Genomic DNA, 9787 nt, shown 5'->3' on the forward strand with positions numbered 1-9787 from the left:
TTCTTTGCAGATGATGCAAAACTACTGAAAAGAGTGAAAACTGAAGAAGATTGTGAATCACTACAGAGAGACCTAAATATAGTACAGGAATGGAGTAGGAAGTGGGAGATGGAGTTCAATACAAAAAAGTGTAGTATAATGGAATTTGGAAAAAGCAAAAACAGAATAACAGGAGCATATAAATTGGGAGAAGAAGGAATAAAAAAAGTAGAAAATGAGAAGGACCTGGGAGTCATTGTTATGAATAATATGTCACCTGAGAAACATATAAATAAGATTTTTGGAGAAACTTATAATTTGGTAAGAACAATCAAGGTTGCATTTACATACCTGGATGAAGAAATGGTGAAGAAAATCCTAATCACCCTGATAAGACCAAGATTGGAATATGCAGCAACGATATGGTCACCAAGTACAAAAAAATGTATAAAAAAAACTTGAAAGAATACAAAGAGCAATTACAAAACTGGCACCAACACTCTCAAAACTATCATATGAAGAGAGACTAGAAAAACTTGAACTACAGACACCAGAGCAAAGAAGAGAGAGAGGAGATTTGATAGCTATTTACAGAATCATGAAAGGCATAGAAATTACTGATAGAGAGAATCTGATAAAATGGGATGGCAGAAATACAAGAGGACACGGAAAGAAAATAAAAAAAGACAGCTATAGAAGAGACTTGAAAAAGAACAGCTTTCCTCACAGCTTTCCTCACAGTTGGAACAAGTTAGATGAGAAAGTGGTGTGTGCAAAAACAATACACGAATTTAAAAATAGTTTAGATAAAATGAGATATGAAGACGGGACCCCACGAGCATAGCTCCCCTTCCTGTAAAATACAACTAGGTAAATACACAACTGCTCGGTGGCGGATTGGTAAAGCACTGGCCTCACAAGCCAGAGAACCGGGGTTCGATTCCCCGGTCTGGCGGAGATAAGTTGGGTTTGTCTCCTTTCACGTGTAGCCCCTGTTCACCTAGCAGTGAGTAGGTACGGGACGTTAGTCAAGGAGTTGTGTCCTTGCTGTCCCGGTGTGTGGTGTGTGAGTGGTCTCAGACCTACCCAGAGATCGGCTAATAAGGAGCTCTGAGCTCACTGCCGTAGGGTGGTGTCTGGCTGTCTCGACAGAGACTGCAGCAGATCCGAGGTGAATACACACACACACACACACACACACACACACACACACACACACACACACATATATATATATATATATATATATATATATATATATATATGTGTGTGTGTGTGTGTGTATGTATATATATAACGGGAACTGATAACATAAAACTTGAAAGTAGTCTCATATTAAATATCAACAAGACGAGAAATTATTGTGAAGCTAATAGGACGTAGAGTAACAATTACATTTTTGCCAAACGAGTTGTCAATGAAGTGAATAAGTTATAGGCCGAACAATTGAATATAATACGGTAGTAGTTTAATTTCACCAAAACAAAAATTATGTTTCTATTTGTTATATTTTTCCTTCGCATCCGACCTCGTAATAGACCGAAAGCTTTCTGTCGCCATACCAGCAAACTTCGGTATCAGACTTCAGAGTTCAAAACTTATCATAACTCATAAGAGTGCTAGGTTTACAAGATTGTAGTATATGGCGTTACTTATATCACACAGTAATGTATTTTGTTTTATTTTTGACGTATTGGAAACCTTAATTTCCTAATACGTTTTATGAATATGTAAAAATCAGATATGATTCTTCGATATTTAATATATGGGGGTTACAGCCTCATATAATTGTGCCAAAATGCGACTAAATGTCTTGTTCGAAATCGGCAGCGTTGACAGAATGACAATTACAGGTATAAACAAGCTATGGGTGGTGCCAAATAAAAGTAGGAATTCTGAAATTGGGAGGTGTTTTGGGATGTTTAGAAAACATTTAATTTGGAAAACATGTCAGAATAAGGTGATTGTGAATATTTTTATAATGTTTCTCAAGTAGAGAATTTCATATAGTCATGTTTATACCCCCGGTTGTGTGAACACTTGCCGAGGTGGGGTGCTCCTAGGTCAGCAACTTTGGAAGCCCATTCGACCTGTATCTAATGTCTAATGAATTAATTTGTCCAAAGCTATGCTATTTTCACCGCACGAAAATTCATTACCGTGTCTGTTTACACACTGAGAGCCTCCCAGGTAATGTCATGAAGCGTAGACCGGTGCAGTGCTTCTTTTCTTTTTTTCTTAAAACGTTGGGTTCAATTTAAGTTTCGTTTAACTGATTTTTAGCCTGGACTATGGCCTATATTATTGCTTTTACTATGACGGTGTATGGCTGAAAATTTGCCGGAAATATAAAAAACGTGCAGTTTACCTGGCAACAACATAGACATAGCTCAGATGCCGTGTTAGGTCAGCATTTATACTTTAGAAATCAGTCATTATTTGAGAAAATTTATCATAATTTAACACAGTCTAACATAACCAAAATTAATCTAAGTTAAACCGAGCATATTCATGGCAGTGAAATACAGCATGACCTTCCATATACCCAAGTAGTAACACGGTGAAAATACCATATCGCTCTTGAGGGTGCGGTAAATATAATGATTTGGATTTGTCATATCAGAACCTGGTTCACCATCTGAATTGCATTAATGATGAATAAAATAGCTTGGCAGCAGCTAGAATTGAATAATGAGTGCAGTAAATTAGTAAAGGGTATACTTTTAGATGTTAATGAATTATTTTATTTTAGCATTTCCATTTTCATAAAAAAGTATGCCAGTTTGTGTGTCAGTTCAATGACACTTAGGTGATGAGATTGTTGTAATGATGGAAATACACACACGCACACACACATTAAAAATTGTTTAGATAAAATGAGAAATGAAGACGGGACCCCACGAGCATAGCTCCCCTTCCCGTAAAATACAACTAGGTAAATACACACACACACACATATATATATATATATATATATATATATATATATATACACATATATATTCTGTAAGTCGTAAGGGCTAATCATACTATAAATTCCTTTATTATGGTGAGATTCCACAAGGTGAATAAAATTCCCAAGTGCATCATTATATTCAAGGGTTAACATAAAGTTTCAGTAGTGATTACAATTGTTGATTATCATGATTACACATATAAAAATCTTCACATTGCCATACAAATTTTATAAATGTTTTGGATATAAGTGTAGACATTTTGAAGTACTTAGAAAAACAGTTAAAACCCATGGTGTATATTTAATCAGTTACATATATTCATATACCAAGGGCTCTTTCTCCCTTACTAGGGAGACCTGTAGCCAAAGTCAAAAAGCATAATTCAACTCCCACCCATTCCTTTCCCATCCACCACCCCTCCCTTCCTCTCATCTTTGCACCTCATGGATGATGGGTCATCACTGCATTTCGCCCATCACCCTAGGTCAGAAGTAATAGAGCAAGACAAGCACATCCACAGCATGGTTGCTTCATTTAATTGGTAACACCCCCCTCTCCACCCCAACATGCAAAAAAAAAAAAAAAAAGGCTGGATCAAAATATTCACATACAACCACTCCCTAACTCCCCCCCCCCCATCTCCCACCCACTTGATTACCAATCAAAATATTTGATTGACAAGAGGAGAGTAGGTTTTGAAGGATGTAAGGAAGGTATATGCTCTGACTTGATCATCACCTTGTAAGGGTGAGAAAACCCTTTGGTATGTATTTTTGAAAATTTAATGAGGGTGTCAACATTTACATGTGGCAAATTACTGGTAACATTTTAGAAAAACTAAACCTATTTTCATTCTTCAAATTTTTCATATAAAGTCATACAATTTTTATAGAACCTAACTGCTGTTGTGAAGTCATAATGTGAAGCTTGAGCTTGTAGACAATTTTGAGTTGGCTGTTAGCACTGTGCTATTTCATTTTTTGTCAAGGACCAATGATATACTTTACCTGCTAATGGTGGTACTGATCAGACTGAATTATGTCCCTGCTCCCCATCTTCAAAACACTTGCTTTCTCTGTAGGTACATTATGGAGGGGCAGACTCTGTCCTCAGACTGGGCCCAAGATGTCATATTCTATTGTATTTATTCCACTTTTTCACATAAAGAGAACTGACAACCAGTGATTACTCCCATCCTCCTATGACTGTAAGCTGGTGACATAGAAACCACCTCACACAAATTTAAAATTAACATTAATCCAAAATTTCTTCCCAAAGAAATGGGAGGGCCCAAGGACTGTTGCCAACTACTGGGGGCTACAGGTTTCCAGTTGGAGCCATATATCTGGACATACTTGATGAAGAGGGTTTGTTAGTGTGAGAACACAAAGGAAAATAAAAACCATGAAAAAAAAAATTAAAGGACATTAGATAGTACAGTTTTCCATATGGAATTATTGATTCATGGAATAGTTTGGATGAAGGAACAATAAACTGACTATGAGGAATGCAGTGATCAAACTCTATGAACATAGCTCTTCTCCTGGATTTTACAAATGGTACAGTCTTTGTGGAATCTAGATAGCACCACAATAAAGAAAACGGCATTCTGCCATCTCCAAAAACATCCATCACTCAAAAACTCCTATTATCTTTACAAAAACAAGAGTACAAACCTGAAGAATAATGTACCAAACATGCTGAAACTTGTGATAAACCTGTAAAAATCACCTCCCAGACCCTCTTATCTAAAATATGGAAAAAGTACGGTAAAGGAAAATTATAGGTAAAACACCCTCATATTCCTCCTTTGTTCAATGGCCAAAATGTCCGAAACAATAGTGAAAACACTAACATATAGCCATACATATTGGACCCAAATTGATATCCCAAAAGACTACCCTCAAATTGCAGCCATCCCCAGAACTTACACCATGCTCCCTCCAAGACTATAGCTATTCATTCCCAGATGCAGCACATATCCCTTTCCAACTAGAAAGGAAACTACTCTAGGCTTAGATAACATACAGTATGACATATGAAAACCACACCCAACTGTAACATTCTTTATATTAAATCCCTTCAACTAAATATAAAGAGAAACCCCCCTTTCAACTGACTGGAGAGAAACCATCATTATCCCTTTCCCCAAACTAGGAAAGAACTCTCCAAACAACCACTGCCCAATCGCACTTACAACTTGCTTCTGTGAATTAGGAAAAAATGGCCTTGTTCAGACTCTCATGGTAACTGGAATCCCATTTTCTTGTATCACCTTTTCAAACAGTATTATGAACTGGCTGCAGCACTACAGACATCCAAGTGCAAACAGAAATGATAATTTACACTGCAATTGCTAACAGAAAGCATGTCTGTGGTATACTTTGGTTTGGAAAAAGCATATGACAGCCTGGAAATGATGGGTTCTACATAGCTTTATCTCTAGGATTTTGAGGAGCTTTGCCCACCTTCATATACCATTTCCAAACCCACAGGGGAGATCAGAAAGAGGTAGAGTCATAAAAGTAGTAAAGGACAGGTTCAAGGGAAGAGCATAAAGAAGGGTATTACCAAAATATTAAGATTTATTTATTAGTAGAGATTTGAAATTCTAACATAGATGAGTGATGTGTGGCTCAGGTCCATAGGGCCCCCAAAATAACTATAGGAGTGGTTCCATGTTACCATGCAGTCAATACCCTAAAGGAAAGTGATGAGGGTGGCAGTGAGTTGGAGGTAAGTCTTAAAGGAGAGAGGCTGGAGGAAGTGAAGAGTTTTGAATATTTATGGTTTCATGTAGCAAGGAATGGAGGAGTAAGTGTGGAGGTCATTTACAGAATATGGAAAACAAGTAAATGTCATCTTCATAACCCCCACCATACTTCTTAATTATTTCCAAGTCTCTGCCCCATACAGTATCATGGCCACAATCACCCATTTGTACAGTCTTCTTTTTCCATTCATCCTGTTACCTAATTCTCATGATACTTTACATTCCCCTAAGACATAATGAGAAATGAAGAAGGTGGTAGGGATGGGAAGAGAGTTAGCAGATAGGTTTGTTAAAAGAATACTGCAGTGGTTTAGATACATAGAAAGAATGGGTGAAGAAAATAGCTAAAAGACTGGAAGTCAGAGGTGAATGGAATAAACTTGAGGAGAAGAATGGGATGGAGGGATTGGGTGAAGTGGGCTTTGGGTACCAGGGTATGTCTTTTGAGCAGGGAAGGGAGTGGGCAAGAGATAGGTGTGAGGAGAGGGTGGTTATGAATTGATGATAAATTGATGTGGCCTGAAGGGATTTCTTTTTGTCTGATTTGTAAATTGTGCAGTAGATGAGGGGGGAAGTGTCAAGTGTGTTATATTTGTACATATATACATATACCAAAGGCTTTTTCCCCCTTATAAGGGAGGTAGACAAAAAATAAAGGCATAAAAAACACTCACCCATTCCATCCTTAACATACTCCATTCCCATCCACCCTCTTCCCTCCTTATCTTGGCACCTCCTGGATGATGGGTCATCCATGCATCTTGCCGACTGCCCTGGGTCAGAAGAACTGTCACAAGACACAGCACATCCACAGCAAGGCCGTTTCATTAAATTGGCCCCTTTTACCCCATCCATCCATCTCATCCTAGGTCAACTCCTCATGTTCACTCCTTCCACCTCTGCCTTCCACACCTCTTTTACCAATCTTCACTCATTCTTTCCATGTGTCCAAACCATCCTAATACTCTTTCATCAACCCTATCTCCCAACTCCCTTTCCACCCCTGCTTTCCTCCTCACCTCCTCATTTCTCACTCTATCCAGCCTAGTAATCCCTATCATACTTCTTGGGCACCTCATCTCAAACACATACACACACACACACACACACTTCAACAAACGGACGGCTTAGAAGACGTTCTGAAGAAAATTGAAGTATTGTGGATCCTAACGCAAAGAGAAGTGCCTATTGTATTTACAGGGTGGGGGGAAATTGCTCGTGGGGTAGTAGGAAAGTAGGGAAAGAGGAGAAGGGGAGGGATTAATGAGGGAAATGAGGAAGGAGTAGACTTGGCCCAGACAGACAGGCGAAAGGTAAACAAACGGCCCCCCGACGACGATGAAATGTCTAATAAAAATGTAAAGATTAGAAGTATAGATAAGAGCAATACAGTAGAAAGTGATGAGAATATTTTCCAGGGATTTAAAGAGGGTGGGGGGGACACAAGACTAGAAGAGAAGGTCGATAAGATGATCGAGGACTTGGAGCGTAGGTTTGGTCATGTTAACAATATTCTACAAAGGGTAGAAAAATTGGAAGAACTAGAGAAGGCGAACAAAAACTTAACTGATGAAATAGAAAACCTGAAAAGACAGTTAAAAGAAGTAAAGGTGGAGAATGAGGAATTGAAGAGGAATAGTAAAGAAAACAGAGAGGGATGGAAGTCGATAAAAGAAAACAGTAAAGTTGCATTTACTGATATAGTTAAACAGCAAATGAGAGAACAAACTGAAGACTCAGTTATTAAAGTGATGAGACAGAAGGAGAATATAATAAGAGAGCTGACAAAAAGAAATGTATAATTATATTAGGAATGGAAGAGAAACATAACCCAGATAGAACCTCAAGAACCAATGAGGAAAATGAAAAAGTAAGCAGTTTACTAAAACTAGTTCAGGAAGATGAACCAGAAATTATGAAGGAAATTGGGGAAAAATTCAGGCTCGGAAAGTATAGTACAGATAAGACCAGACCAATTAAGATTAAATTCAGGTCACAAACGACGGCAGAGAATATCTTATCCAAAACAGGGAAACTAGCAATAAGTGAACAATATAAAAAGGGAAATGAATAAAGAGGAAAGAGATGAAGAAAAGCAGAAAAGACTTGAAGCTAAGAAAAAAAACGAGAGCAGAACGGAGTCAGAGAAAGAGAGATTCTATTGGAGAGTAGTGAATATGAAACTAAGGCAGTTCGACATACAAGAGAAAAACAAAAGGGAAACAGAGAACACAATGGAAGTGACAGAAAACTAAGAGTGTCTTACACAAATATAGATGGATTAATAACAGGATTGAATGAGCTGAATGATTATTTGAAAGAAATAGAACCGGACATAATGGGAATTGTAGAAACAAAATTAAAAGGCCCACTACCACCCAACAGTGTAGGACATGATGCATATAATTATTGGATTAAAAACAGAGAGAAAAAGCAAAGGGGTGGAGTTATGTTCCTGACTAAGAAGGATATAAACGTGAAGGGTGTCATATATGGAAAGAATACAGTAGAGATGATTATGATAGAAGTGGAAGACAGAGATAAAAAGAGCAGAAAATTTGTGATAAATTATGTGCCTCCGAAAACAGCCTCATGGGAGGAGAGTGAACATAAAAGTATGTTAGAGGACACAAAGATAACATTAAATAAAATAATGGAAGATGGAGGAAGAATAGTTATAATGGGCGACTTTAATTGCAAAGAAATCTGCTGGGAAGAAATGACAGTAAAGGGTGGAGACGGCTCATGGGGAAACGCTCTACTTGAGATGATTACTGACCATACAATGACACAATGGATACAGGAGAACACCAGGTATAGAAATGAAGAAGAACCATCGAGACTAGACTTAATAATTACATCTGAACCTAGAATAGTGGACAAGATTGAATATAAAACACCAATAAGTAAAAGTGACCACATATTGATTGAACTGGAACTTAATGAAGAAAAATATATGAAAAGAAATGAGCAATATAGAAAAGGAAGAATGATGTATGAAAAAACAAACTTTGATAAAATAAGATAATTCTTTCAACAAGAAAACTGGGAAGAAATATACACAGAAGAAACAACAGTGGAAGAGAAATGGAATATTTTGACAAAAATTTACAAAAAAGGAGTGGAAAAGTATGTCCCAAGACAAAAACAAGAAAAAGAATATGTAAAATGCTGGTACAACAAAAGTTGTAGGGAGTTAAAAGACAAAAGAGACAAAGCCTGGACCAGATGGAAAAAAGACAGAAGACCTGAAAAATGGAAAATATATACCGGTTATAGAAATGAATATGTACAAACGTGCAGAGAGGAAAAGAGAAAATATGAAAAAGATGTCATAGAAAAGTGTAAAGAGCAACCAAAACTATTCTACAGATATGTAAACAATAAACTGAAAAACAAACAAGACTTGGAGAAATTAAGACAAGAGGGAGTTGAATACACTGAGGAAATAGAAATGGCGGAAATTATGAACAAACATTTTAAATCAGTGTTTACAAGGGAGAACATACAACCTGAAGAGATTGAATGGAAAGAGAAAGTCCCCCCTATGGAAGAAATAGAAGTAACAAAGAATGAAATATTGACACACTTGAGTAATCTTGATGTCAGAAAATCGCATGGACCATATGATACAGCAAACTGGATTCTGAAAGAATGCAGGAATGAACTGGCAGACAAAATACATAGCATACTAAACAGTTCCTTGAAAGAAGGAAAAGTTCCAGAAGATTGGAAAAAAGCAAATATAGTACCTATATATAAAGGAGGAAATAAAGAAAAACCTACAAACTATAGACCAGTCTCTCTAACAAGTACAATAGCAAAAATTTGTGAAAGAATTATCAAAAGTAGATGGGTAAAATATTTAGAAATAAACAAAGTGTTAAATCCAAGGCAATTTGGATTCAGACAAGGACGATCATGCGTCACCAATTTAATATGTTTCTATTCAAGGCTAATAGATATAATACAAGAAAGAGATGGATGGGCGGACTGTGCATTTCTAGACCTAAAGAATGCTTTTGACAAAGTTCCACATAAGAAGTTGCTTAAGAAATTAGAAACTGAAGGAGGAATA

General features: G+C 37.0%; 1 protein-coding gene across 3 annotated transcripts in view; it reads left to right on the top strand.

The window, feature by feature from the left end:
* SpdS (Spermidine Synthase) overlaps positions 1 to 9787 on the top strand; it is a 157936-nt gene that overhangs the window by 51815 nt on the left and 96334 nt on the right. Inside the window, exon 1 of one of the 3 annotated variants that reach the window (XM_076207072.1) lies at positions 1620 to 1643. The exons of the other annotated variants lie outside the window; for them this stretch is intronic. The gene's annotated coding sequence lies outside the window, so the exon portion shown is untranslated. Of the gene's footprint in view, positions 1 to 1619; positions 1644 to 9787 lie in introns of those variants that run through there. 3 annotated transcript variants of the gene reach the window in all.

Source organism: Oratosquilla oratoria, chromosome 23 (assembly GCF_046742065.1).
Source record: "Oratosquilla oratoria isolate Oo_2021 chromosome 23, ASM4674206v1, whole genome shotgun sequence".
Classification (NCBI taxonomy): domain Eukaryota; kingdom Metazoa; phylum Arthropoda; class Malacostraca; order Stomatopoda; family Squillidae; genus Oratosquilla; species Oratosquilla oratoria.